Source organism: Fukomys damarensis, unplaced genomic scaffold (genome assembly GCF_012274545.1).
Source record: "Fukomys damarensis isolate Sample0158 unplaced genomic scaffold, DMR_v1.0_HiC HiC_scaffold_1, whole genome shotgun sequence".
Lineage (NCBI taxonomy): Eukaryota > Metazoa > Chordata > Mammalia > Rodentia > Bathyergidae > Fukomys > Fukomys damarensis.
In genome coordinates this window covers 58,289,343-58,315,924 of record NW_022900913.1, presented here as the reverse complement: position 1 = coordinate 58,315,924, position 26,582 = coordinate 58,289,343, and the positions used below count along the sequence as shown (strand labels likewise).

Below are 26,582 nucleotides of genomic sequence, written 5' to 3'. Positions count from 1 at the left end.
CCTTTGGATTCAGGTTTGTTTTTTTTAATTTTATTGAGTTTATTGGTACATTTTAGGGATACAGTACAGTTACATTCATTGTTGGGATCATGTACCTTTACATGGCAAGTCTTGATTCTCATTTTTTCCCCTTAACTCTGCCCTCCCTTCACCCCAAGTGAGGTCTGGAATGGGCGTTTTATTTTTAAATCTCGCCAAGTGACTCTGGCACACAATGAAGGCTGTAAAAGTATAAAAGTGGCAAGAATGATAGGATAAGTATTGTTGAAGTGAGGGGGAGTTATTTGAAAGGGTACTAATAGCAATGTCTCTTTTAGTATTTTTTTTAATTTAAATGTTCCCTGTATATTTTGATTACGCCTCACATACACAAACTCTGAATGCTACTTTATTGGGTTTTGGTATCCACTTATCACTCTTCCACACGCACACAGATAATCACTCATACAGAATTTCCATATATTCAATAGAACACAATTTTCTTTGAGATATTAATAAAATTAGAAAAAATAAGGTTTTATATTCAAAAAGTTCTGTGAAGTATTTAATTTAAATGAAGCTAGACCATTTCTTTACTTCATGTAAATAATGTTCTGTTACAAAATCTCCACCTGATAGCTTTTTCCTAGTTCATTTGCCCGCAGAACCCGCTTTTAGTGTGTCATATGCTAACATCTGACATGACATGTCCTGGAGAACACAGGTCAGGAAACAGTGTCTGCTGCTGCTGTCTGATCCAGCACTGTGAGTGCCTTTGCTCTCATCACACTTCCCTCCTCTATGCTATGCTGCTGCTTTCTTTCCAGAGCCCCTAGGCCCTGCACTCTCGGCTCAGACATAGTCATAGAAGTCTCAATCCTCATCACTGACCAGTATGAAATGCTTTCCTACCCGCCCACCCTTCATTGGAGCTTCTCCATTATACTTCCTATCTCATACTATTAAACATCCTCAGGCCACTCCACAATATTACAGTTTTCATTCTCCATCATACAGGTGAAGCTAAATAGTGTAGGAATGAAACTAAAAATGTTACAGATACAAGAACTCATTCGCCATCCAGTCCAATCTTTAAAGTTGTAGGAAAACTTAAAAGAATGAAAGGGGACAGAGCTGATTTTTTTTAGAAGGAAGAGTGCTAGACTTTTAAAGACAGAGTATGCCCTTCACATAATGTCAAACAATGCCCTACTCAGAAATGGCCTCATGGCTTTTATAAGCTTCATATATTATAGTGAGTTCCAGTCCTCTCCTAGTTCTGTCTCCCTCCTGTCACCATGGCAATCATAAAACAAAAGAGAAATCAGAAGTACCTGCTCTTGTCTCAACAAGAGGTTCTGATATTCCTTTGACACTGAAAATAGATGGTTATTACATATAAAAACCATAGGCTCTTTGTATGTTTCAGTCCATGCACTACTTCAGAAAAGTCTGCATATAGTCTAATATCAAGAGCCAGGAGAAAAGAAAGAAAATACATGTAGCAAAACCACTGTGTAACTATACAGTCACTCAAAACCAGGCTGCCCAAAGAGGTAATGTCAGATAACAAGAAAGGGAATAAATCTAAAAGGCTTTTTCATCTCAATTCTATTTTAATACTAGCATTACTTATGATTAGGATTATTACTCTGTGTGATTGATTCTTAATTACATATCCCTCAGAGACACTGCAAAGATGGACCTAAAATCAAGCCCTGTAGAGCCTGGGTCTCGCCAGAGTAAGAGGACAAATTGACCCACGTGTCATCACCATGGTGATTATACTTGAAGTTGTTCCTCCAAGGATGACTGGACAATAGATAGCAGCAGAAGCATGAAAGAAGCTCCTCTAGAGACAAATGGAACTGACAGCCCAGTTATATCTGTAAAGATGGATGGAGCCCCATGGAGAAAACTCCTACAAGCCCTAACATTTTGTCACCTGGTCTCCACCCTGCTTAAAAGTGAAACTCATTGCCAGGTTATGAGCTAAAAGAACTGAAAGTGGTTTGATAGTTACCTGTTACTGTGATTCTGTTTCTTCGCACTCCTGTTACTTGTTACCATACTTTGGAAGTGCTTATCCCAGAGAACTTGTGCAACAATGAAGGATTTTGCTAAAGGCCTTACTTTTCACTTTATTTAAACACATTGGAATAATCAAAGGTCTATCTGTCGGATTTAATAGTAAATGGACTGGTAGCTACAAGGAAGTGCGATCCATATTGTGAGGAATTTGCTATTAGCTAATGACAAACAGCACTTAAGACTAGAAAGCCAGGGGATATGGACTGAATAAGCTTGGCCTTTATTGAAGAAAAATACACACCATCTACTATGAACTGGAAAATAGAAAATCTAAACCAAGGGCCGAGCCCTGGGTAAAGTGTTTGATTTACAAATTAAAATATGGTGATGAAAATGACAATCTAAAATTTCTGGGAATGGCAGCTATGAAAATGTGCTGGACCTCTTGCTGTCAGCTGCAGAATGAACTGACAGCCCCAGCTGCAGCCCTCTAAAACTATCACAGCTGCACCAAAGCCATGCCTGCCCTACATGCCCCCAACTCCTGACTGTGCATGGCTAGAGCCCTAGTGTAGGTCTGTTGCTGTAGGATGCAAACTCATCTAACAGGTGACTTGGAGTGACAAACTCTCCCTTGATGTGACCGGTACATTCTTAGATCTGCACTGCAGACTGCCACCTTTCCTGCCAAATTCTCCTTCTCTTTCACATCTGGTAGACATGTATCATAGTCCACAGGTGTTCCACACCTACTACCACTCCTTCTCCCCCTTATCTTTCACAGCCACTTCCTCATAAAAATCTGCAAATCTAGGGCAGTCTTGATAATCGCTTCTAGAGAATGCAAATAGATGCAGGGTTTACACTTAATAGTCAACATCTGAATATTGATTTTTACCTCCTTCAAAGTTGCCCCGTGTATTTAAATTTATTTGACCCATGCAACTGTTTATATGATTTTCTTGATTATCTTCCATAAATATACAATTCTCTTCCTCCTTAAATGAATAAGCATACTCTACAGGTATCTCTGACGACATGTTGCTAAGAAAAGACAGTATTGTTCATTTATCCATTCAACAAATATTGAGTTGTTGCTATGCTCATCACTGTGCTGGAAGACAAAACAGTGAGCAAGACAGAGACAGTTCTTGCCCTTATGCAAGTCACAGTAAAAAAAAATCTATTTTTTAAAATTATAATTGTGATAAGACATACAGGAAAAAGCCCAAGTGTCACTGGGATAAAGAATAACCTACATGGGATCTAACTTGGTAGATGACTTAGGGAAGGCTTTCCTAGACTTATTGAAGCTGGGCTCAGAGGCTGAGTGGACATCATCTGATTAAGGCAGAAAGCAAGTAGGAGCATCCAGAGAACTACCAAGGAGCCAATGTATCTCTTAAGTAGAGCACAAATGAGAGAAAAAGCATCAGGGAAGGCTGGAGAGGCAGACAAGGGCTGTGTCCACTCAGTGACTTCAGGCCAGAGGAGGCTCCAAGATTTTGCTTATGTATCCATCTAAAATAATTGTGACATCAGAGAAAATATTTGGTACTTATACATGTGTAACTTATTTATTTCACTTAGGAATATATCCTTGAGGGGGTGAGGGGAGGGCAGGGACAAGGGGAAAAAATGAGAACCAAGACCTGTCACGTAAAAGTACAAAATCCCAATAATGAATGTAACTGTACTGTATACCTAAAATGTACCAATAAACTCAATGAGAAAATAGAATAAATAAAATAATTGTGACAAACTGTATTCATGGCTAAATTGTCAATTCATAACTACATTCTCTACTTTTTTGTTAATTTTTATTTCTCTTAGTACATATATGCAATACATGATTACATTTATCAATTGTCATTTCACATCCATCCACATTCTCTCCTTTTATTTCTTGTTAATTTCTATTTTGCAATACATTTCTATATAGGTATTTATCATGTGGAGTTGGTACATGTGCGTAAGACATCTTAATTCTTTTTCTATCCTCTAACTCTTTCCTCTATCCCTGCTCATTCCATCTTTAGTTTCCCTTTTCAGTTGCAAAGCCCCCCCCCATTTCTTTTCAATTCTTTTCATCATCCTCATTCCTTTCCCTCTGGCACTCTTCCCTCCATCTGCTGATCTTCTTCCCATTTAAAAAGATCCCTGTACTTCCTATTATTTATCTTTTACTTTGATATATATATATTTTAGGTTTCTTGTATAAGAGAAACTGCAATATTTAAGCTTGTGTGTCTGGTTTATTTCTCTTAATATTATGGTCTCAGGGAACATCTATTTATCTACAAATAGCTCACTTATTCTCCTTTGTGGCAGAGTAGTACTCCATTGTATTAAATACCACATTTTCTTTATCCATTCATCTGTTGATGGGCATATAGACCATTTCAAAGATTTAGGTATTATGAATCATGCTGCTATAAACATAAGTAAACATGTGTCACTCTAATATGATGTCTTTAACTCTTTCAAGAAGACTCCTAGAAGGGGAATAGCTGGGTCAAATGGAATCTTTGTTTTTAGTTTTTTTAATAGTCTCCATACAGATATAACATCGCGGTTTACTAGTTTACATTGCCACCAACAATGTGAAGGATTCCTCTTTCCCCACAGCCTCTCCAATATTTGTTATTATTTGACTTCTTGATGACAGTCTTTCTTTCTCGAGTAAGACAGATTCTCAGTGTTGTTTTAATTTGCATTTCTCTGATAACCAACAATATTGAACATTGTTTCATGTATTTAATGGCCATTTGTACTTTTGAGAAGTGTCTTATTTATTTCACTAGCCCATTTTCTGATTATGATTTCTATTTGGGGAAATCTTTTTTTTTTCTTTATATATTCTAGATGTTAGTTCTTTGGCCAACACTGTAGGATGTCTTTTCACTACATTAGTTGTTTCCTTTGCATAAAAGGTTTTGCAATTTGACAGGTTCCAATCTGTTGATTCTTAGTGCTATTTCTTGTGCCAATGGGGTTCTGTTCAGAAAGTCCTGGCCTATGTCTAGTTTTTCAAGCTTTACTTTTGTATTATCACTTATTATATTGAGATAAGACCCTTCTATACATATTTTTATCAGAGCTTTTAACATGAATGTATGTTGGATTTTTATCAAAGGCTTTTTCTGCAACTATTGAGATAATTATGTGAGTTTTTTCCTTGCTTCTGTTTATGTGCCAGATTACATTTATTCACTTGTGTGTATTGAACCATCCTTGCCTCTCTGCAATGAAGCCTATTTGGTTATGGTGTATGATCTTTTTTGTCAATGAGGTTGATGCAGCGAAGGACATTGGAATGTTTCTTCCAGAATTCATTCAGAGTCAAAGACATATCTTCAATTACATTACAACACCTGCTGAAGAGCACCTCTGTATGTAGCTTCTTGAAGTTGCAGATCACTTGGTGATATATGAGCTGCAGAAGAGGTGTTGTGATGGAGAGAGGAACTTGACCTTTATGAAGTCATACTCAGTGTCCATATCATCCGCCATGGGTGGAGGATGGGCCAGGGCACTGTCCATCAGAAGAAGGCACCTTTCAGGAAGTTGGTTATCAGAAAGATATTTCTTAATGCTGTGAACATCTTGTGCATCCATTCCACAAACAATTGCCTTGTGACCCAACCTTTCATATTGGCCTTCCACATGACAGGCAGCCTGGCCTTGTTCACATTCTGGTACTTGATGCACGAGGGGTCTGGGAATGGTACGCCAGTAGTGGCTTAATCTTCAGATCAGCACTTGTATTCACAGGCAGCAAAAGGGTTTCATCTGTCCTTTATGGGTTTCGGTTCCCGCAGTGTCTTTTCCTCCCATATGACATAGGTTCTGTGGGCATCATAGGTTCTGTGTCATCACAAATGAATACTTGTTGAGCAACATATCCTTCTGCCTGCATGAATTACATGAATTCTTTCTTGTAGGCTTCTGGAGCAGCCTTGTGAGAACTGGAAGCCTCACCATGTCTTATCACACTGTGGACACCACTTCTCTTGTGGAATTTATCAAACCACCCTCTACTGGCTTTAAATTCATCACTTGTTGCATGTGTAGAGAGGTTTTATCAAAATAAATCACTGTGCAATTTCCTGGATTTTTCACATATCATTGCTTCATTAATACTATCACTTGCCACTTGTTGCTCATCCAACCATACTAAAAAAAGTTTTTCAGCCTCTTCCAGCACTTGCATCCTCTGCTTGACTAACATCATTGTTCCTTTCGGCACATCAGCTCCTTTGATGGTATCTTTATTCTTGAAAATAGGATTGTAAACTTTGCCTTGTACTTTGAGGCCAGGTCAGTCACACAAATACCATGCTCATTCTTTTCTAGTTTCCTTCTTTGATTCAACAGTTATTTTCTTGAAAACTTTCTTCTTGTCATTCTTGCTCTGCACTTTCTTGTTACCTTCGTTACTCTTCTGCACATTCTTGTCACCCTCGTTACCACTCTGCACTTTCTTTTCACCACCACATTTGCTCTGCTCTTTTCTTTGGAGCCATGCTGGATTGAATAATACTATATAGTAGTGTATGTGCTAAAAAGCACAAAAAAATTTCACAGTAAGTGTGCACAGGTTGTCTGCAACTACAATCTCGACTAGAGGAAGCCACATTCATGTGTGAGAGTGGCCAAGACAACCACGTTCACGTTTGTGCAGAGAAGATGGCTATGGTCATGTTCATCACTTGATGCATTCACAAATGGAAGCAAAATTTTTCCCAATGCTTCATGAACAGAAGCATTCCAAGGTATTACTGTATTTTGTTAAGGATTTTTGCATCTGTGTTCAATAAAGAAACTGGCCTGTAGTTCACATTTTCTTCCTTGTCTCTTTTTAGAATTAAGGTAACACTAGCTTTCAGGAATGACTTTGGGAGTACTCCTTTCCTTCTGATTTCATTCAAAAGTTGGAGGAGCATTGGCGTTACATGTCTACCCTGAAATTCTTGTAGAATTTGGCAATAAATCCATCAGGACCTAGGATTTTATTTTGTACTTTTTTATCATTGCTTCAATTTCATTGCCTGTTACTGGATTATTTGGGGTTTTTTAATCTTCTTGATCCAGTTTTACTAATTCATATGTACCTATGAATCTATTCATTTCTTCTGAGTTCTCCAATTTATTGGTGTACAATTTATTGGTGGTTTATTTGTGAAGTAATTGCTAATAGTCTTCTGAATTTTGACAGTGTCATTTGTGATTTCACCCTTTTCATTTCTAATTGTAGTGATTTATATCTTTCCTTTTTTGGGTAAGATTGACTAAGGGTTTATCTTATTGTATTTTCTCTTTCAAAGAACCAGCTCTTTGATTATTAATTCTTTACACTGATTTTTTTCATCTCATTTAATTGATTTTTGCTCTGTTTTTTATAATCTCCTTCCTGGTGCTATAGGTTGGGTTTACTCTTTTTTCTAGGACCTTGTGCTCTATCATTAGGTTATTTATTTGGAAAAGCTCTATTTTTGTGATGTGGGCATTCACACCTATAAACTTCACTTTTAGGGCTGCTTTCATTGTGTCTCATAAGCTCTTCCATTTTGTGTAGCATTATCACTTCTAGTAACTGTCTAATTTCTTCTTTGACCTGTTCTATGACTCATTGATTATTCAAGAATGTGATGTCCTGGTCCTTGGAGAGATGCAAATAAAAACAACAGAGATTCTACTTCACCCCAGAAAGAATGGCTACTATCGAGAAATCAACTAATAACAAAGGCTGGAGGGATTGTGGGGGTAAAAGGAATCTTTCTCTACTGCTGATAGGACTGTAGACTGGTGTAACCACTGTGGAAGTCAGTATGGATATACCTCAAAAAAACTAGAATTAGAGGTCCCACTTAACCCAGCTATTCCCCTGCTGGTTATCTTCCCAAAAGAATTAAAAGTATCATACCACAACAATATATGTGCACACCCATGTTTACAGCAGCAATTTGTAATAGCTAAAACTTGGAAACAGCCCAATTGCCCATCAAATGGAGACTGGATGAAGATTTTTTTTAATAAAATGGAATATTATTCAGCCATAAAGAATGAGAAACTAGACATTTATAGCTAAATGTATATACATTGAGGTGATAATCTTAAGTGAAATAAATAGGACACATATGTATAAATACTGAATAGTTTCTCTGGTGTGAGAAACTGTAAGTGTAAATAAGGATGAAAATCTATAACAGATAATGTGAAATAGGAAGAAAAGGCCCAAAGACGAAGGGGGAAGGGGAGAAGGAGGAAAAAGGAAAGAAGAGAAAGGAATAAATATGAGAAAACTAAAAAAAAGGTCTTTGTAAATAGGAGGGGTGGAGGGGTTGAAGGGAGGACAGGGGAATGGAGAAAACTAAGAACCAAGATATATCATATAAAGGTACAAATTCCCAACAATGAATGTCATCATATTGCATACCTCAAATGTGCCATAAATATAATGAATAAAAAATGTGATGTTCAATTTCCATGTGTTTGCATAATTTTTATGTTTTCTTTTTCTACTGAGTTCTAGTTTCATTGCATTATGATCTGATAATGTGCATGGTATAATTTCAATCCTTTAGCTAGTACATGATTATTTGTTTTGGACAAAGTTTCATGTGCTGCTGAGAAGAATGTATTCCATTGTTTGGTGGAACACTCTGTAGATATCTATTATCCATTTGTTCAAAAGTTCAACTCTGACACTTCTTTGTTGATTTTTTTTTTGTCTAGTTGATCTATTTGTAATAGTGGGGTATGGAGATTCTCCACTACAATTGTATTGCTGTTTATCTGAGCTTTTATGTCCAGAATTGTTTGTTTTATGAAGCTGTGTGCATCCATGTTCAGTGCATAGATGTTTATAATTGTTAGCACTTTATATTAAATTGTCCCCTTAACCAATATGTAAAGAACTTCTTTGCCTCCTCTGATCACACTTAGCTTAAAGTTCATTTGTCTGACAATAGGATAGCTACTCCTGCTTGTTTTCATGTTGCTCTTACATGGAATATTGTTTTACCTCCTTTGATTTTTTATATTCTGAGTTTCTTTTTGGGTTAAATGATTTTTTAATATGTAGCAGACTGCTGTATTTTGTATTTTATCCATTCTGCCAATCTGTGTCTTTTAATTAGTGAATTAAGACCATTGACATTTAGAGTATTGCTGATAGGTATTAACTTATGCCTGGTGATGCATTATTTTCCTGTCATTTATTCCCTTTTTATCCCTTCTACTTAATTGCTCAAGCAACCTGGTGCATTCATTCTATTAGACATTTTGATATTGTTAGCTTGACTGTCTCCGTCTATGACATCCTTGAAATATTTTGGGGGGTGACTTAGTGGCCACAAATTTATTTAGGTGTTCTTTGTTTTTTGGGTTTTTGTTGTTGTTGTTGTCATTGGTGTTGTTCAGTTTGTTTTGTTTTGTTTTTTTTTTGGTACTGGGGATCAAACTCGGGTCCTTGCACTTGTGAGGCAGGCAGTGGAACCACTGAGCTAAATCCCCAACCCTATTTAGGTGATCTTTATCATGAGATAGGTAACAGGAGCACCAAAAAGTAAAATTTGAGGACTCAAAGACCCCGGAGGGGGTCCCTTCAGCTGCCTGCCTGCCTGAGATCACCTAGCGGGTGTGCAACCTCCCAGAATAAGCAACAACAGACTCAGCAAGGACCCAAAGACCCCAGAGGGGGTCTCTTCAGCTGCCTGCCTGCCTGAGATCACCCGGTGGGTTTGTGACCTCCCGGACTGTGCAATAACAGACCCAGTAAGGAATGTAGCCGCCCCGGCGCCCTTGAAACACCCCCAGGACGTTCCCCCACCCGCCCCCCCGTTCTCAAACCTCCTGATTGGGCCAGTCCTTAGATCAACTCTACAGAGGCATAGGTTCTAATGAAGGGTAGTTTTCTGAGATCCCAACTTTGAACATCTTTAAAGAAAGGGCATTGGAAACCTGTAATAGAACTGGGTGGAATTCAACCCTGAGGGTAGGGAAACTCAAGTTAGGCCTTGTGGACTGTGTTCAGTCTCAGTCGTGGGGAACTGCCACTGGCTAGCTGAGACCAGGAGATTCAATTCTGCATATGGCTGTACATGTGGTATAATATGAGAACAGAGACAGTCTGAAAGAGGCCCTTCAAATTCTTTTTTTTCTCTCTATTTTTTCTTTTCCTCATTCCACCCTAAAATTTCTTTCTTTTTTCTGTCCTCTCTCTCCAACTCAGTCTATTGCTCCACCATATTATCCCTCATCTCCCTTTTTATTCCAGCTCCTGCCCTAAATCAGACTTCTTCTTTTATTATTTTTTCTTTTTAGGAGGGGTTTCTCTTTGTGTTCTTTTCTCCAGTCATTTTACCTCACTCATGGCTCTGTACCTTCAAGGGAAGGCAAGCGCCTGTTATTGTTAAGGGAATATATTCTTGTCCTTATTCCTGCACTCTCTGTATCCCCCCTGAAGTTAATAGCTTTGTAAAGATAGTAAGGTAATTCTACATCCTCTGGATTCACTTCAAACCTGCTCTAATTCTTTCACTTATCTAATCCTCTCGTTCTAAGTCTAACCCCCATCCTAAATGGTAAAGATGCTATATTGAAAAGTATATTCACTGCAAACATATTATGGGCTGCTTCTTCAAATGAATTTAATTCATATGACTTAAAGGTGATACATTAATGACTACCACAAGTGGTCAGTTTGCAAGCTGTGCCTGATCCTATTGGGCTGCTGAATATATCAACTGGAATAAAGGGTTATGATTGATTTAAAGAGTTGTTTACTCTGATATTATGAAAATGAGGATGTCTATGAGGCACTAGAAACTCAAAAGCTAAAACGCAACTATATTAGGAAGATTTAAGTAATACCCAGAAATTAAAGGACAACCCAACAATAAAAATAAAAATGATAAAACATTTAAGCAAGACACAGAAGCAGATTTCCAGTTAACCAATGGCAAATAGTAGGACAAATGAGGATGAAAAGTCTGATAGTGACCCAACAGGACACCCTGGACCCATAGCACAGGAGGTAACAAAACAGATCAACCAGGCTCTAGAAAAATTCAAATCAGAAATAATTTCCCAATTAACCAGAGAGATGATGAGCAAAATGGAAGTCATGATTCGAGACTCTAGAATAGAAACTGACAAAAAAATAGGTGAGCTCAAGACCATGGTAGAAGCCATGAAGACTCAGCATGAGAAAGAAATGGAAACAATGAATGCCCAACAGAGGAAAGAAATGGAATCCATAAAACATATTCAAACAGATATCCAGGAGATTAAAAACTCTATTGAAAGTGTACGCAACAGAATAAAAGATTGCAAAGATAGAATTTCAGATATAGAGGATAGGATCGCAGTCAGTAACCATGAAAAAAGAGGTCTCTTAAAAACAGTAAGGGATCATGAGAAATCAATCCAACAACTTCTAGATGATACAAAGAAAAATAACATAAGACTGATAGGAATTCATGAAAAAACAGGAGACAACACAAATGACATAAAAAAACTCTTCACAGAATTAATGACAGAAAACTTCCCAAACAGAAGGGAAGAATTAGACATACAGATAAGTGAGGCATATGGAACCCCAACTAGCCACGAGCAAAAAAAAAATCTTCACCCAGACATATAATAATCAAGACTCCAGAAATCCAACAGAAAAACAAAATACTACAAGCAGTAAGAGAAAAGAAACAAATCACATGCAAAGGAAAGCCCATTAGAATCACAGCAGACTTTTCAACACAAACCCTTAGGTCAAGGAGAGCCTGGACTGAGGTATTCCAAGTCCTAAAAGAAAAGAACCTCCAACCTAGACTGATGTATCCTGCAAAACTCTCTTTCAAAATAGATGGGGAAATAAAATACTTCCACGACAAAGAGCACCTGAGAAATTTCATGAACACCAAACCAGCACTGCAAGGAATTCTAAACAATATCCTAGAAAAGGACAACGAAATTCACAATAACATGAGGCCCAACAGACCAAATCAAATAGGCAAGGCAAGAAACTAAAAGGAGATGGGAGAAAAAGTAAAAAGAGTCAACAAAAGGACAATAACATGACAAGAATAAGTTAAAACATATCAGTTATAACCATCAATGTTAATGGCCTCAATTCACCAATCAAGAGAAATAGATTGGCAGAATGGATTAAGAAGCAAAATCCAACAATATGTTGTATACAAGAAACATACCTAGTACAAAAGGAAGTCCACAGACTGAAAGTGAAAGGGTGGAAAACAATTCTCCACTCATCAGGAGCCCAGAAAAAAGCAGGGGTAGCAATCTTATTCGCAGATAAAGTAAATTTCAAACCAAAACTCATTAAGAGAGACAAAGAAGGACACTACATCCTTGTAAAGGGAACAATTCAAGAGGAAGAGCTGACAATCATAAACATATATGCACCAAATATAAATGCCCCCAACTATATAAAACAAATATTAAGTAACATGAAAAACCAAATAAGCACTAATACAATTGTAGTGGGGGATTTAAATACCCCACTATCACAAATTGACAGATCTACTAGGCAGAAAATCAACAATGAAATAATAGAACTGAACCAAGCTTTGGAACACATGGACTTAATAGATGTTTATAGAGTATTCCACCCCCAAAAACCAGAATATACATTCTTTTCGGCTGCACATGGATCATTCTCCAAAATAGACCACATACTGGCTCACAAAACAGGTCTAAATAAATGCAAAAAAATTGAAGTCATCCCCTGTTTATTATCAGATCATAGTGCAATCAAACTAGACATCAATAGCACAAGAAACTATAGAAACTTCACAAGCACATGGAAACTGAACAACACTCTCCTAAACAATCAATGGATTACAGAGGAAATTAAAGAAGAAATTAGACAGTTTTTACAAATAAATGAGAATGCCAATACAACATACAGGAATCTTTGGGACACAATGAAAGCAGTTCTACGTGGAAAATTCATAACATTGAATGCCCACACTAGGAAAACAGAGCGGGCTCAAATAAACAACTTAACGATGAAACTTAGACTCCTAGAAAAACAAGAGCAAGAAAAACCCAAAGCTCGAACAAGAGAGGAAATTATAAAGATCCGAGCAGAAATCAATGCAATTGAAATTAAGAAAACGATACAAAAAATAAATGAAACAAAGAGCTGGTTTTTTGAAAGAATAAATAAAATTGACAAACCCTTAGCTAATCTTATCAAAAAAAGGAAAGAAAAGGCTCAGATCCATGCAATTAGGAATGAAAAAGGCGAAGTCACAACAGATCCGAAAGAAATCCAGAGGATCATGAACACCTACTTTGAGAACCTGTACTCTAATAAAATGGAAAACACAGAAGAAATGGACAGATTTCTAGATACTTATGAATTACCAAAGTTGAACGAAGAAGATAAAAACATTTTAAACACCCCAATCACAATCAGTGAAATTGAAAATGTAATTAAAAACTTACCAACAAAGAAAAGCCCAGGCCCTGATGGATTCACTGCTGAATTTTACAAGACATTTAGAGAAGAACTACTACCATTACTCTTCAAACTTTTCAATGAAATTGAAAGAGAAGCTATACTTCCAAATTCATTCCTGGAAGCAAGTATCACTCTGATTCCCAAACCAGAGAAAGATACAACCAAAAAGGAGAACTACAGACCAATCTCCTTAATGAATATAGATGCAAAAATCCTTAATAAGATACTAGCAAACAGAATACAGAGGATTATTAAGAAGATCATCCATCATGACCAAGTCGGATTTATTCCAGAGATGCAAGGGTGGTTCAACATACGAAAGTCAGTGAATGTAATACATTATATTAACAAAGTCAAGGACAAAAACCATATGATCCTCTCAATAGATGCAGAAAAAGCATTTGATAAAATTCAACACCCATTCATGATAAAAACCCTGCAAAAAATTGGAATAGATGGTCTATACCTCAATTTAATAAAGGCTATTTATGAAAAACCATCAGCCAACATCATATTGAATGGCCAAAAACTGAAAACCTTCATGTTAAAATCAGGAACAAGACAAGGATGCCCACTATCGCCACTTCTCTTCAATATAGTTCTGGAAACATTAGCCACAGCAATTAGACAAGAGAAAGAAATTAAAGCAATAAAGATAGGAAAGGAAGAAGTTAAACTATCATTATTTGCTGATGATATGATACTCTACATTGAAGATCCAAAAAACTCCACCAAAAAACTTCTAGACTTAATTGACAGATTCAGTAAAGTATCTGGATACAAGGTGAATACCCAAAAATCAATAGCCTTTCTATACACAAATAACAGACAGACAGAAAGAGAAATAAGGGAAAAAATTCCTTTTACAATAGCATCCAAAAAAATGAAGTATCTAGGAATCAATCTAACAAAAGAAACAAAAGATCTCTACACTGAAAACTACAGCACTCTGAAAAAAGAAATCGAAGAGGATATAAAAAAATGGAAAGATATCCCCTGCTCCTGGGTAGGAAGAATCAACATAGTGAAAATGGCCATACTACCGAAACTGCTATATACATTCAATGCAATGCCAATTGAAATTCCAACACTATATTTCACAGAACTAGAAAAAAGAATCCAAAAATTCATTTGGAACCACAAGAGACCTAGAATAGCAAAAGCCATTATAGGCAACAGTCACATGGCACCAGGTGTAACAATTCCCAATTTGAAACTATACTACAAAGCCACTGTGATAAAATCAGCATGGTACTGGCAAAGAAATAGGCCTGAGGATCAATGGAACAGACTGGAAGACACAAAAACAAATGCAGATGTACTCAGCTACCTCATCTTCGACAAAGGAGCTCACCATCCTCAGTGGAGGAAAGATAGCCTCTTTAATAAATGGTGTTGGAAAAACTGGATATCAACCTGTCACAGATTAAAATTAGACCCTTATCTTTCGCCATGCACTAAATTAAAATCCAAATGGATTAAAGATCTAAATATTAAAACAGAAACATTAAACTTGCTGGAAAGTAAGTTAGGCAGAACTCTGGAAGACATTGGTATAGGAAAAGACTTTATGAACAAATCCTCAGTAGCACGGGAACTAGCAGAAAGAATCAACAACTGGGATCTCATCTTACTAAAAAGCTTCTGTACTTCAAAAGAAACCATTAGCAGAACTAAGAGACAATCTACAATGTGGGAAAAAATTTTTACCAGCTGTACCTCAGACAAAGGACTATTATCAAGGATATATAAAGAACTCAAAACAATCAGTCCCCCCAAATATAAAGACCCGATCCAAAAATGGGCATCCGAAATGAACAGACATTTCTCATACAAAGAAGTGAAAGCAGCAAGAAAATATATGAAAAAATGTTCCACATCACTGGTCATTCGAGAGATGCAGATGAAAACAACACTGAGATTCCACCTCACCCCACAAAGAATGGCTGCTATCAAGAAATCACACAATAACAAATGTTGGCGGGGTTGTGGGGAGAAAGGAACCCTCCTCCATTGTTGGTGGGAGTGCAGACTAGTGCAACCACTATGGAAATCAATATGGAGATACCTCAAAGAGCTTGGACTGGAGGTTCCATTTGACCCAGCCATCCCTCTGTTGGGTATCTTTCCAAGAGAACTAAAAGAATCATATCACAGAGAAGTATGTGCACCCATGTTTATAGCGGCACAGTTTGTAATAGCTAAATCTTGGAAACAACCTATTTGCCCATCCGTTGGAAACTGGATAAAGAAGATGTGGTTTTTCTATAAAATGGAATATTACTCAGCCATAAAGAGCGAGAGAATAGATTCATTCATAGGAAAATGGATACATATTGAAGATATACTCCTAAGTGAAATAAATAAGTCCCACATGTGTAAATACCAAATAGTTTCCCTGGTGTGAATATTCTGCAACAATGCATAAGATTCTAATAAGATTACTGACATTTAGAAATTTGAAGAAAGGAGCTAAAGGTGTAGGGAAGGTGTGATGCGTAGGGGAAGAACAAAAAGGGAAAAGAAAAAAATGTGAGAGAATGAGAAGATGAAAATAAAGTGTTTGTAGATGGGGAGGGGAGGAGGGAGTGAAGGGAGGGCAGAGGTAAGGGGAAAAAATGAGAATCAAGGCTTGCCACGTAAAGGTACATGATCCCAACAATGAATGTAACTGTACTGTATCCCTAAAATGTACCAATAAACTCAATAAAATTAAAAAAAAGTAAAATTTGAAAAATTATGAAATGGAAGATGAGAAAAGTGAAATAAAGAATCCTTTTAAGGAGTAAAAGGGTATTAACAGTATTTGCTAAAAGTAACAGGGCTAGGGCTGCAGCTCAGCAGCACAGCGCCTGCCTGCAAGCACAAGGTCCTGAGTTTGATCCCTGATACCATAAAGTTATTTTTTTTAATTTGTAAGTAACAAAAACAAAAAACAAGAAAAAGGAGGGGAAAAACAGAGATAAACTAGAGGAAAAGAAAGAAAAAGTGAAGGAACAAATTAAAAGAGAAAGAAAAAAGCCAAAACAAAAAACAAGGAAAAAGAAAATAGAGGGGGAGGATTCAAATGAGAGAGAAAGGAAGGAAGGAAAGAAGGAAAGGAAGGAAGGAGGGAGGGAGGGATGGACGGAAGGAAGGAGGGAGGGAGGGAAGGAAGGAAGCAAGGAAAAAAGAAAAGGTCAAAAAAATTCCTGTAGGAGTGGTTTCCTTCCAGGACCTGCAGTCTTGGAATTCAGAAAATCACAGTCTTCTCCATCTTACTTTACACTGTGGGTTTGTGAGGTAGGGCCCCTGCTCAACAGGTCCCTCCATCTTTAAACACTGTACCATGGCACCTGTACAAACCAAAGTGTGTCCCCACTCATTGGTACATGAAGAAGCAATCAGACCACTTGTTCTCCCTAGATGTAGACAGTGCGGGAGAGGCTCAAGCAGGCTGCTTGAATCAGTGTTATTGCCTGCAGATCCAAACACTTCTAAAGCTCATACCTGCCTGGCCTGCCTGGTCTCCGATGAGATTGTAGACCCCATGTCCTTCCTGACCTGAGATTGAAATTCTCAGGAATTCTATGTCCAGCCTTTGCCCTCTTCATGTTTGTCTCCCTTTGTTGTCTCCCATCAAGTCACTGTGACAGGGCAACACTGAAAGTCTTACAGGGAAGTTGTAGTATTTAGATGCTCTGTGGTTCAGTCCTTCCCAACCAATTCCTTCCCAAAATGGTGCCTGATTAAATGCACTTTGGCAATATAGTGGGTGCTGCACTAGATTTCTTCTCCAACTCTATCCCACAGTGAAGAAGTCACTTTTGGGGTAAAATGTATACTGTTTCTGCAGTTTACAACAGCCATGGGTTCTTGGGGCTAATGCTGCTGGTGCACTCATTACTTTTTCCCAGAGCGGCAGACTCTTCCGGAATGTTGGCCTCACCCACAATCAGGCTGGTCAGTTGGTAGTCACCACTGCAGCATTATGCTGAGAGGAACCAAGATGCAGAGCCAGCTTGGAGTTGGCGGTATGACTAGGCTATTGGCACAGGATCCACAACATGGGATTGGCTGGGAGCAGCTGGGGGTGCATCTGCTCCTCCTGTCTAAATTCTCTCATTTTAAACCTAAATAGAAACAAAGGATTTTATTTCTAGAATATTGTAAATCAACCAATAACAAATGTTGGCAGGGTTGTAGGGAGAAAGGAACCCTTCTCCATTGTTGGAGGGAGTGTAGACTGGTGCAATGACTATGGAAATCAATATGGAGATACCTCAGAGAGCTTGGATTAGAGGTTCCATTTGACCCAGCCATCCCTCTGCTGGGTATCTTTCCAAAAGAACTAAAAGAATCATACCACAGTGATATATGCACACCCATGTTTACAGCGGCACAGTTTGTAATAGCTAATACTTGGAAACAGCCCATTTTCCCATCAGTTTGAAAGTTGATAAAGAAGTTGTGGTTTTTCTATAAAATGGAATACTACCCAGCCATGAAGAATGAGAAATTAGATTCATTCATAGGAAAATGGATATATATTGAGGATATACTCCTAAGTGAAATAAATAAACCACACATGTGCAAATACCAAATAGTTTCTCTGGTGTGAAAAACTAAGTGTAAATAATATCCAAATAGTATAACTGATGATGTCAAATAAGAAGAAATGGGCTAAAGGTGTAGGGGAAGTGGGAAGGGTAGGGGAAAGGAAATGAGGGAAAAGAAAAAATATGTGAAAACAAAAAATGGAAACAGAGTTTTTGTAAATAGGGAAGGAACGAGGGGGTGAAGGGAGGGCAGGGATATGGGGAAAAAATGAGAACCAAGAACTATGATGCAAAGTTACAAGATCCAAATGATGAATGTTACTGTACTATATACCTAACAAGTACCAAGAAACTCAATGAAAAAAAAAAAGAAATCAACCAATAACCAATGCTGTAGGGGCTATGGGAAGAAAGTAAACCTTTTCCATTGTTTGTGGGAGTGCAGACTGGTGTAACCACAAAGGAAATCAATGTGGAGATATACCTCAAAAAACTATGATTAGAGGACCCATTTGACACACCTATTCCTCTGCTGGGTATCTTTCCAAAAGAATTAAAAGAATCACACCACAGTGAAAAAAATGACATTTTTAAAAGAATGAAATGATGTGGCCAAGAGATATTTATACATCAAAATTATTGATTGATACCAATATCATTCACTGAAAAAAAATACCATGACCAAGTTTAACTCTTGGAAATTTTACATCATTATTGTTTTGTTGTTGTTGTTGTTGTTGAACTTGTGATTCCACTTTCCACAGAATATCATGTGAAATATTTTTATATTTTAAAATGTTATATTTATCCTTCCTACATACTTATCCTTCCTATAATAAAAGATACAAATACAAATTCATGGACTCAAGGTTTGAGAATAAAATTTTTCCATCTAGACTGAATTATCACTATAATCATTATTGATATGTAGTTTCTCAAAATCAACATAAATACATTTAAATTTTTAAATAAAAAAAGGGAAAAAATCCTTACTGTGATGGATAAAGATGTTTAATTTCATTCATGTTTCTGCGGATGAATGTTATTTATTGCTACAAAGACATTTAGTTTGGTATCAGTTCTAATGTGTTTTTGTAAGTCCTGAAAATCTTTGTTCACATGTAAAAATAGACAAAAGTGAAGCAAAATTTGCTATAGAAATGTCATTCAACGCTTTGAACTTTTTCCACTTTACATGCAAAACTACACAGTGGCACGACTTCAAATATTATTTCTATCGATCAGCTGACAGTGCAATTAAGTTTTCCTCAATTTTACTGAAAGCAAATAAATAGAAATCATCCTGAATTGTGAAGAAATCTGTTACCCATCATTAGAGCTATCAATTTCTCATTTTCTGGGAAATATATCAAAAACCATGTCCAAGACTGATCAAATGACTAATAATTATATCTCTCAGTCTTTTACTTAGAGGCATCTTACTATACTCAGAAGAAGTTGGGAAGACTAAATGGTTGTTAATTATATTCAGTATTGTTAACATGCTTTCAATAAATTGAGTTAAATCTGCAACTTGAAGTTTTTAAACAATAAATTAACAAGGATATACTGAAAATACCCATCATATAAACTATAGTAGAAAAGCTATTCCTAAATGTTAGGCCACATAACCAGAATTCTGACTTCATTTTTCATTTCAAATAACCCTGTGTTGGCGTCTCCCTTCTGAATCCTAATGGTAGATGCACAGGTGGAGAGAACAAGGAAGCCTGGGTGAGTTTGTCATCTGCCTATAAGAGAGGCACAGACACCTCTGTCCCTGGAACAAATACAGCTTTTGGTGTGATTCTTATCATTAATTCCTGAAGAGAAATTATATTCACTGTACTATATAAGTTTAAAGATATTTACTAAAAACTTAAGAAATTATAGAAAACATTTAAATTTTTATTGGCATCCATTTGTATTCAATTGGGATTATTTAATGCCTAGGCTGGTGCTAGAGTACAGAATAAGATCAAATAGGAAATCTGCTTAGATCCAATTCTCTGTAGTGAGAAGTTAGACAGGAGTGAACTGGAGGAACCATCATCAGCTCCATGAGAAACAGTACAATGGATCTTATAAAGCAACCAAGAATAAGGATATGGCTTTTCAGCACCTCATCCAATTTAATTTGTCCACAAATAGCAGTCATTCACACAGCATTGTATCAGCATATATACAAAATAAGCTGTAGTCCCTGTGCTAGCAGAATTTGTGTTTTTATTCAACAGATAATACATATTCTTACCTATGTGAATTTAAAAGTCAAAAAATAATGCAAAAAAAACACAGAATTATAGTCCCTTAAAAGACAAAATAGGTGACTGAATTAGTATAGTCATCACAGGCTTCAAAGATTTGGATCAAAACTTGAAAGAATAGGTTGTACGAAAACAGCATTTGAGGAAGAGGGGCAGTATAAGAAAACACTTAGTGGTACTCCAAGGGGCAGTGAAAAAAGCAGCTAGTTTCAGAGTTCTGTGTTAAAGAAAACTATAATAAAGTATTAATATTAATAAAGAGCCTGAGGGCTGGGGATTTAGCTCAGCAGTTCGGTGGCCTGCCTTGCAAGCGTAAGGACCCGAATTCAATCCCCGGTACCAAAAAAAATAAATAAGGACCCTGAAATGAACCTATTAAGACTTAGGCGTAATCTTATTGGCAACTGAGAGCCGCAGGAGCCTGCTGCAGAAGATGGATACAAAACAATACAAAATAATCTCATGTTCTCTAAGTGCCAGAGCACAAGAGGGGAGACTAGAGGCCACTAAGAAGATACTGCAGCCACCACTGGTGCATGTTTGTAATTCCAGCACTCGGGAGGCTGAGGCAGGAGGATCACTGCAAGTTTGAGACCGACCTGGGTTCCAGGTCAGTCTCAACTATATAGTGAGACCCTGTTTCCAAAAGAAAAACAAACAAACAAGCAAAAAAGATATTGCAATAAAGCCAGCGTCAGGAGTAGAGGGCAATGGTAAGTTTGGGTGAAGTAGCCAAAAGTGCTTAACTCTCTCTTGATTTCTAGTACCAATCCTACACTAATTGGCGCCATGATCCTGGACATATCACCTATGGTCTCGATCGTATTTCCTCTCTTCCAAGGGTCCCCTGGGACTAAGCAAAGCATCTCTGGAGACAAGAGCAAGCCGGCAAGAACACCAATAGACCGGGGGTTTCCCATCACTCTTGAATTGATCAAACCAGATTCACTTTTATCTACTTCATTTTTATTGTTAATTTTTGGTCTTCTATATAACATTTTGAGAAGAGTTTCTGCTGTTTAAAAGAGGTTTGAAAAAAAACTGTACTTTAGAAGTTTCCTTCAAAGACATAAAGTTTTGAGATTTTATGGAACAGAGCGTTTTTACGAGAAGAGTTGGTAGGAACTGGTACTGGATTAGCTAGAGAAGGGAAGAGAGAATGATGTCTGAAAGAATTAAGTTGAGTGGGACACAGGAAGCAAAACTGAGTAAAAGGAACAGCAGCTGGTTCCCGGGAGAAAACATTGAGTTTTCTCTAAAATGAGTACAATGAACACAGACTAGTATTAAAGTATGTATTTTCATTGTTTTTCTGATTCTTTCAAAGTAGGCCTTTTCCTATAATCTATAATCTGCAACATCTAAAAAGAGGATAACTTTCTTCCAAACATAAAGTAAAATGTTACATATTATGTCTTTCATCATAATTAGAAATGGAATTTTTATATTCTGTAATTAAGAATACATTTTTAAAGAAAATTTTTAAAACTTAAATGCTCTTGCCCTGGGGATATAGTTATATAAAGTAACCCTTTACGACTTGGATCACCAGCTTTAATTTTCTATTTTCCACATGTAAACCAAGCCAGTATCTTAGCAAGCATTTTTCTCCTTTTTTAACATCAAAGAAACATGAATTGCTCTATTCTCTTTTGAAATGCTACCTTTGCCCTGAATTATTCATATTACATTCTGGGTGATATATTTAAGAATGCTTTGAACAAGTGAAACCATAACCTTGCCTTCTACATGTGAAGTCAGCATATATTTTAAATTTTCTTTCACAATTACTGTATCACATGCAAGTGGGGACAAAACCTACTGGGAACAGAGTATAATGGATCGTGATGACTATTTTAAAATAGTTTGAACCTCCTTGTAGCCTATAAGAAGGCTATGTGAGGTGAATTCAGAAGCAAGCTGCACAGATATGAGTGGGCAAATATAGTCTTTTATAACTTACAATAAACGAACTCTCAAGTAAAAGGATTTATCCCAATGTAAAGATGTGTTATCCCCCATGTCCCTCCACAGACAAATACACACACTCAGAATGGTCTCTAAACCACTAATAGTTGTTCCAATTGCTAATCACTAATGTAACAAATTGCATCTTTCTATCATTTTACTCATGTTATGGCTCTTGTCTCTTGTGAATGTAATTATTACTATTATAGCAAATCAATTGAATTTTAATGTTTTGACGCACAAAGGGTCAAAAGAATGAGTTTTTTATTCATTCTCTCCATGTTCTAAATGTACTTTACTTGTGTTTGAAATAATTGCATTAAGGACAGAAAAAAACAAAATGAGGAAAATGTACCACAATTCCTTTCTATTCTAGATTGTGTGTGTGTGTGTGTGTGTGTGTGTGTGTGTGTGTGTGTGTGTGTGTGTGTGTGTGTGTGTGTGTGTGTGTGTGTGTGCTGGGGATCAAACTCAGGTCCTTGCACTTGCAAGGCAGGTGCCAAACCACTGAGCTAAATTCCTGGCCCTATTCTAGAATTTTAATGTCCTCAAGGCATATTTCCCTTGTCCTATCTTCTTGGCAGTAATTTTCTCTGAGTACTGGGCCACTTTTGTTCAAATTAAATTTTTCAAGCTATGCTCAGTATCAGCAGGCTCTTAATGAACAGAAACCTCCCACATCCTAGAAAAATCATGTCCCTTCAGTGTGGTTGGGATGATATCCTTCAATTCCTCACTGCAGGATTATAAACTAACAGATTTGGAGGAGATAATGCCCAAGGGTGTTTGGCTTTTGGTAATGGCATCTTCCTGCCTAGAAAACTGGTATGCTCACATGGAACCCTTTGTCAGGAGAAGGTGCATTGTCTAATGGCTCCTTGGCTGCTAGTGAACCATGACAGAGATGTAGTTGCTCATCAAGCATATGGTTCAGTTTATTTATTTGATTGTTTGTTTGTTTGTTTGTTGAGAAAAACACAATCCTTTTAATTAATTCCATTTCCCCTTCCCTCATACGCCCTTTGTTTCTTGATTCACCAAACCATTTCTGATCAGAAGAAACAAGCAAGAATTTAATGGTGCAGAACAAGCAAGTGAGCCCTCTCTGCAGTGCTCCCCTGCCCCTGCTGCAGACAGAATGTGCTCCCATGACTCAGAATGAATTAGATGGAGAAGAAAAAAATAACAGCACAAAGAAATAAGAAATAAGTGGCTATGCCCACAGACAACTGACTGCAATGTTGCTCATGGTTACCCAAGAGACAGTCATCCTGCATATGGCATCCTCCCAGGGACAGGCACAAGGAGGTCAATATGCACAGTGAAGATTTATATACTTAAATGCTTATTCCAGTAAAAAGCACATTGCTATGCACCCCCTCAAAGAACTGCCCCTCACTTTGAACCCACGTGTCCCATCATTCTTGCCACTTTTTGAAGCAGTTCTGGAAGTCCTCTTTCATGTGCTAAATGCTGCTGCTGAATTCCACCCAATGGAAAGGCAGACCTGTAAAAAAACCATGTGCCTTCATGTGCCTTATTCATTTTATCTACTACTATGCAACTTCTACCTCTTCCCCAAGGTCAATATGACCATGAAAGGCAAACATCTTAAATTGACTTAGGACATAAGGCAGTTACAACAGTGAAACTAAAGACACAAAAGTGGACTTCTGGAACTGCTTCAGAAAGTGGCAAGAACTGCGGGATAAGTGTGTTTGAAGTGAGAGGGAGGATGGTGAGGGGACTGATGGCAATATTCTTTGACTGTGACAACTTAAAAGAATTTTTTTAATATTCACTGTATCTTATACTTCATCGAATGTCGAGTAGCTTTTCTTTCAGAGGAAATCAAAGCACCATTGTCTAGACATATTCTGGCAAAATGTATAATTTATCTTTCTTCTCCTATGTGTTGTATTAAAATAATTAGTATATGTTAAAGCGTGTCCTTTGCATTTACATTTTTAACTGTCTCAATTTTCTGCCCTTCATATGAAAGCTATATATAATAATATGTATAAAGACACACAGCCTAATGGGATATGGACAAAGAATATGAATATAGGTGATTTAGGAAAGAATTGCTCATATATTCTATTTATGTCAGAAACATGTCACTGGGGTTTTTTTACTAGGAATTACATTATCTTTTTAAAAATTTACTGTAATAAAAGTCTGTGATATCTCTTTACACATTTTCTTGTTTATAGACTCTAAAGTGGTATCCATTTGTAATTCCTGGCACTTATAATTTGTAGCTTTTGTATTTTTTTCTTAGTCACTATTTTTAGCTTAAAATCAACTTCTGTTTATATTAATCCTTCCTAGTATGGGTTTGTTCTACATTTCATTAACTTCTACCTTTGTCTTTACAATTTCCTTTTCCTTTCTTGGGGTTTAATTATTTTTCTAGCCTCCTGTGATGGTCTTTAATAATTGAGTTGCACTCCATATTGTTTCCTAACATATGCATTGATATTAGGAACTTCCCTCTAAGCAGGGAAGGCCAAATTTACAAAGTAATAACAGTGATTTGCCTACCCATGAAGGGAAAGTCAGTGAACTTGGTGAATTAATTTTTACAAGTATGGTAATAAAAAGACAGTGGCAAAAGAGACAGAACTTTGGACTAAAGATAAAAATGGCTACAGTAGCTAAAATAACCAATAATTTTAGAAACTAAAAGAAAACAATGAGAAAATGTTTTCCTAAATATGAATCAGATTTTGCCTTTATTCTGTCCTCAAGGAAGGTAGTCCCACAGTAGGTGTTCCAGCCTATTAATGAAACCAATGTTGAGTTCTCCCAAAGCATTGAGATTGCTATATATGATGTCTACTAGCACCAGGGACTTAGAGAACCACAGTTTATAAGAGTTTTAAGTATAGAGTGAGATAGAGAAGGAGAAACGAGGAACATTTCTATTGATAGCCTATAAAATTTTGCTAGTATTGATCAAGCACAGAGGAGAAAATTTCTTAAAATCCCACAATCTGAAAGAAGTTCAAATCTCCAAGTGAATCTATATGAGAAGAGAGATTTGTTAACAGACACACATGCACTCACACGCATGCACACACATACATCACACCAAAGAATTTTCAGAACAACAATCAACTTGAAACTATTCTCTTCCAAGAGGCTACTCTACTTTCTCATGTTGCCTTGATAGTGGAGTACTCCAATGCTTAGTCCTTGCTCTTCTCTTCTTGATCTACTGTCCTTGATGACTTTACTCAGTCTTGTGGTTTTAAATGTCACCTAACAGGGCCGGGGATTTAGTACAGATTCCACTGACTGCTTTGCAAGCCCAAGGTCCCCAGTTTGATCCTCGGTACCCAAAAAAAAAGTTCACATCTAAATGTCATCTAACAAATGTACAGTGCATCCAGATACCTCTCCCAAATTCCAGACTTGTACATATACATATGCAATGGACATTTCAAATTTAGAAGGTTTCAAACAGAACTCACATCCTATCTGTGGCATTTTCCTTCCTGGCTTATGGAAACACTTTTTTTTCCCCTTTATTAGTCTATGTTTGCAGTATATGATGTTTATATTCATCTTGGGGAGTTGGGCACGTGTACATAGTACAGCTTGTTTCTTTTTTTAGTCCCCTTCCCCTTCCTAACCTTCCTCCTTCCCCGTCTAGATCCCCTTCCCCCACTGTCATTCTTATTATTATTCTTAGCTCATGTTTATGACATATAATGCTTACATTAATTGAACTTATTAAGTTCCTATATATACCATATCTTAATTCTACTTATATCCCCTTCCCTCACCCTTTCCCCTTGCACTCTTTCTCCTGGACCCCTTCCCATTTACAAAAGATCTGTACCCTTGTTTCCTTCTACTCATCCTTTATTATTCCCTTTGTGCTTTGCCTTGCTCAAATGAGAGACGTCATATGGCATTTAAGCTTGTGTAACTGGTTTATTTCACTTAATATATTTTCTAGGTGCATCCATTTTCCTACACATATTTCAAATGTATCCTTCTTTATAGCTGAGTATATTCCATTATATATAAATACCACATTTTCCTTATCCATTCATATATTGATGGGTATATCTGCTGCTTCAAGGATTTAGCTATTATGAATTGTGCTGCTATAAACATTGATATGGATGTATCACTATAGTATGATGTCTTTAGCTCTTTAGGGAAGGTAACTAAAAGGGGACTAACTGGGTCAAATGGAATTTTTAATTTTAGTTCTTTGAAAAAACTCATACCGATTTCCATAATGGTTGTACAAGTTTGCATCCCCACCAACAATGTAGGAGGATTCTTTTTTCA

General features: G+C 37.0%; 1 pseudogene; it reads right to left on the bottom strand.

Moving 5' to 3' along the window:
• Window positions 1-26,582, bottom strand: part of LOC104858805 — a 49,050-nt pseudogene that overhangs the window by 19,095 nt on the left and 3,373 nt on the right.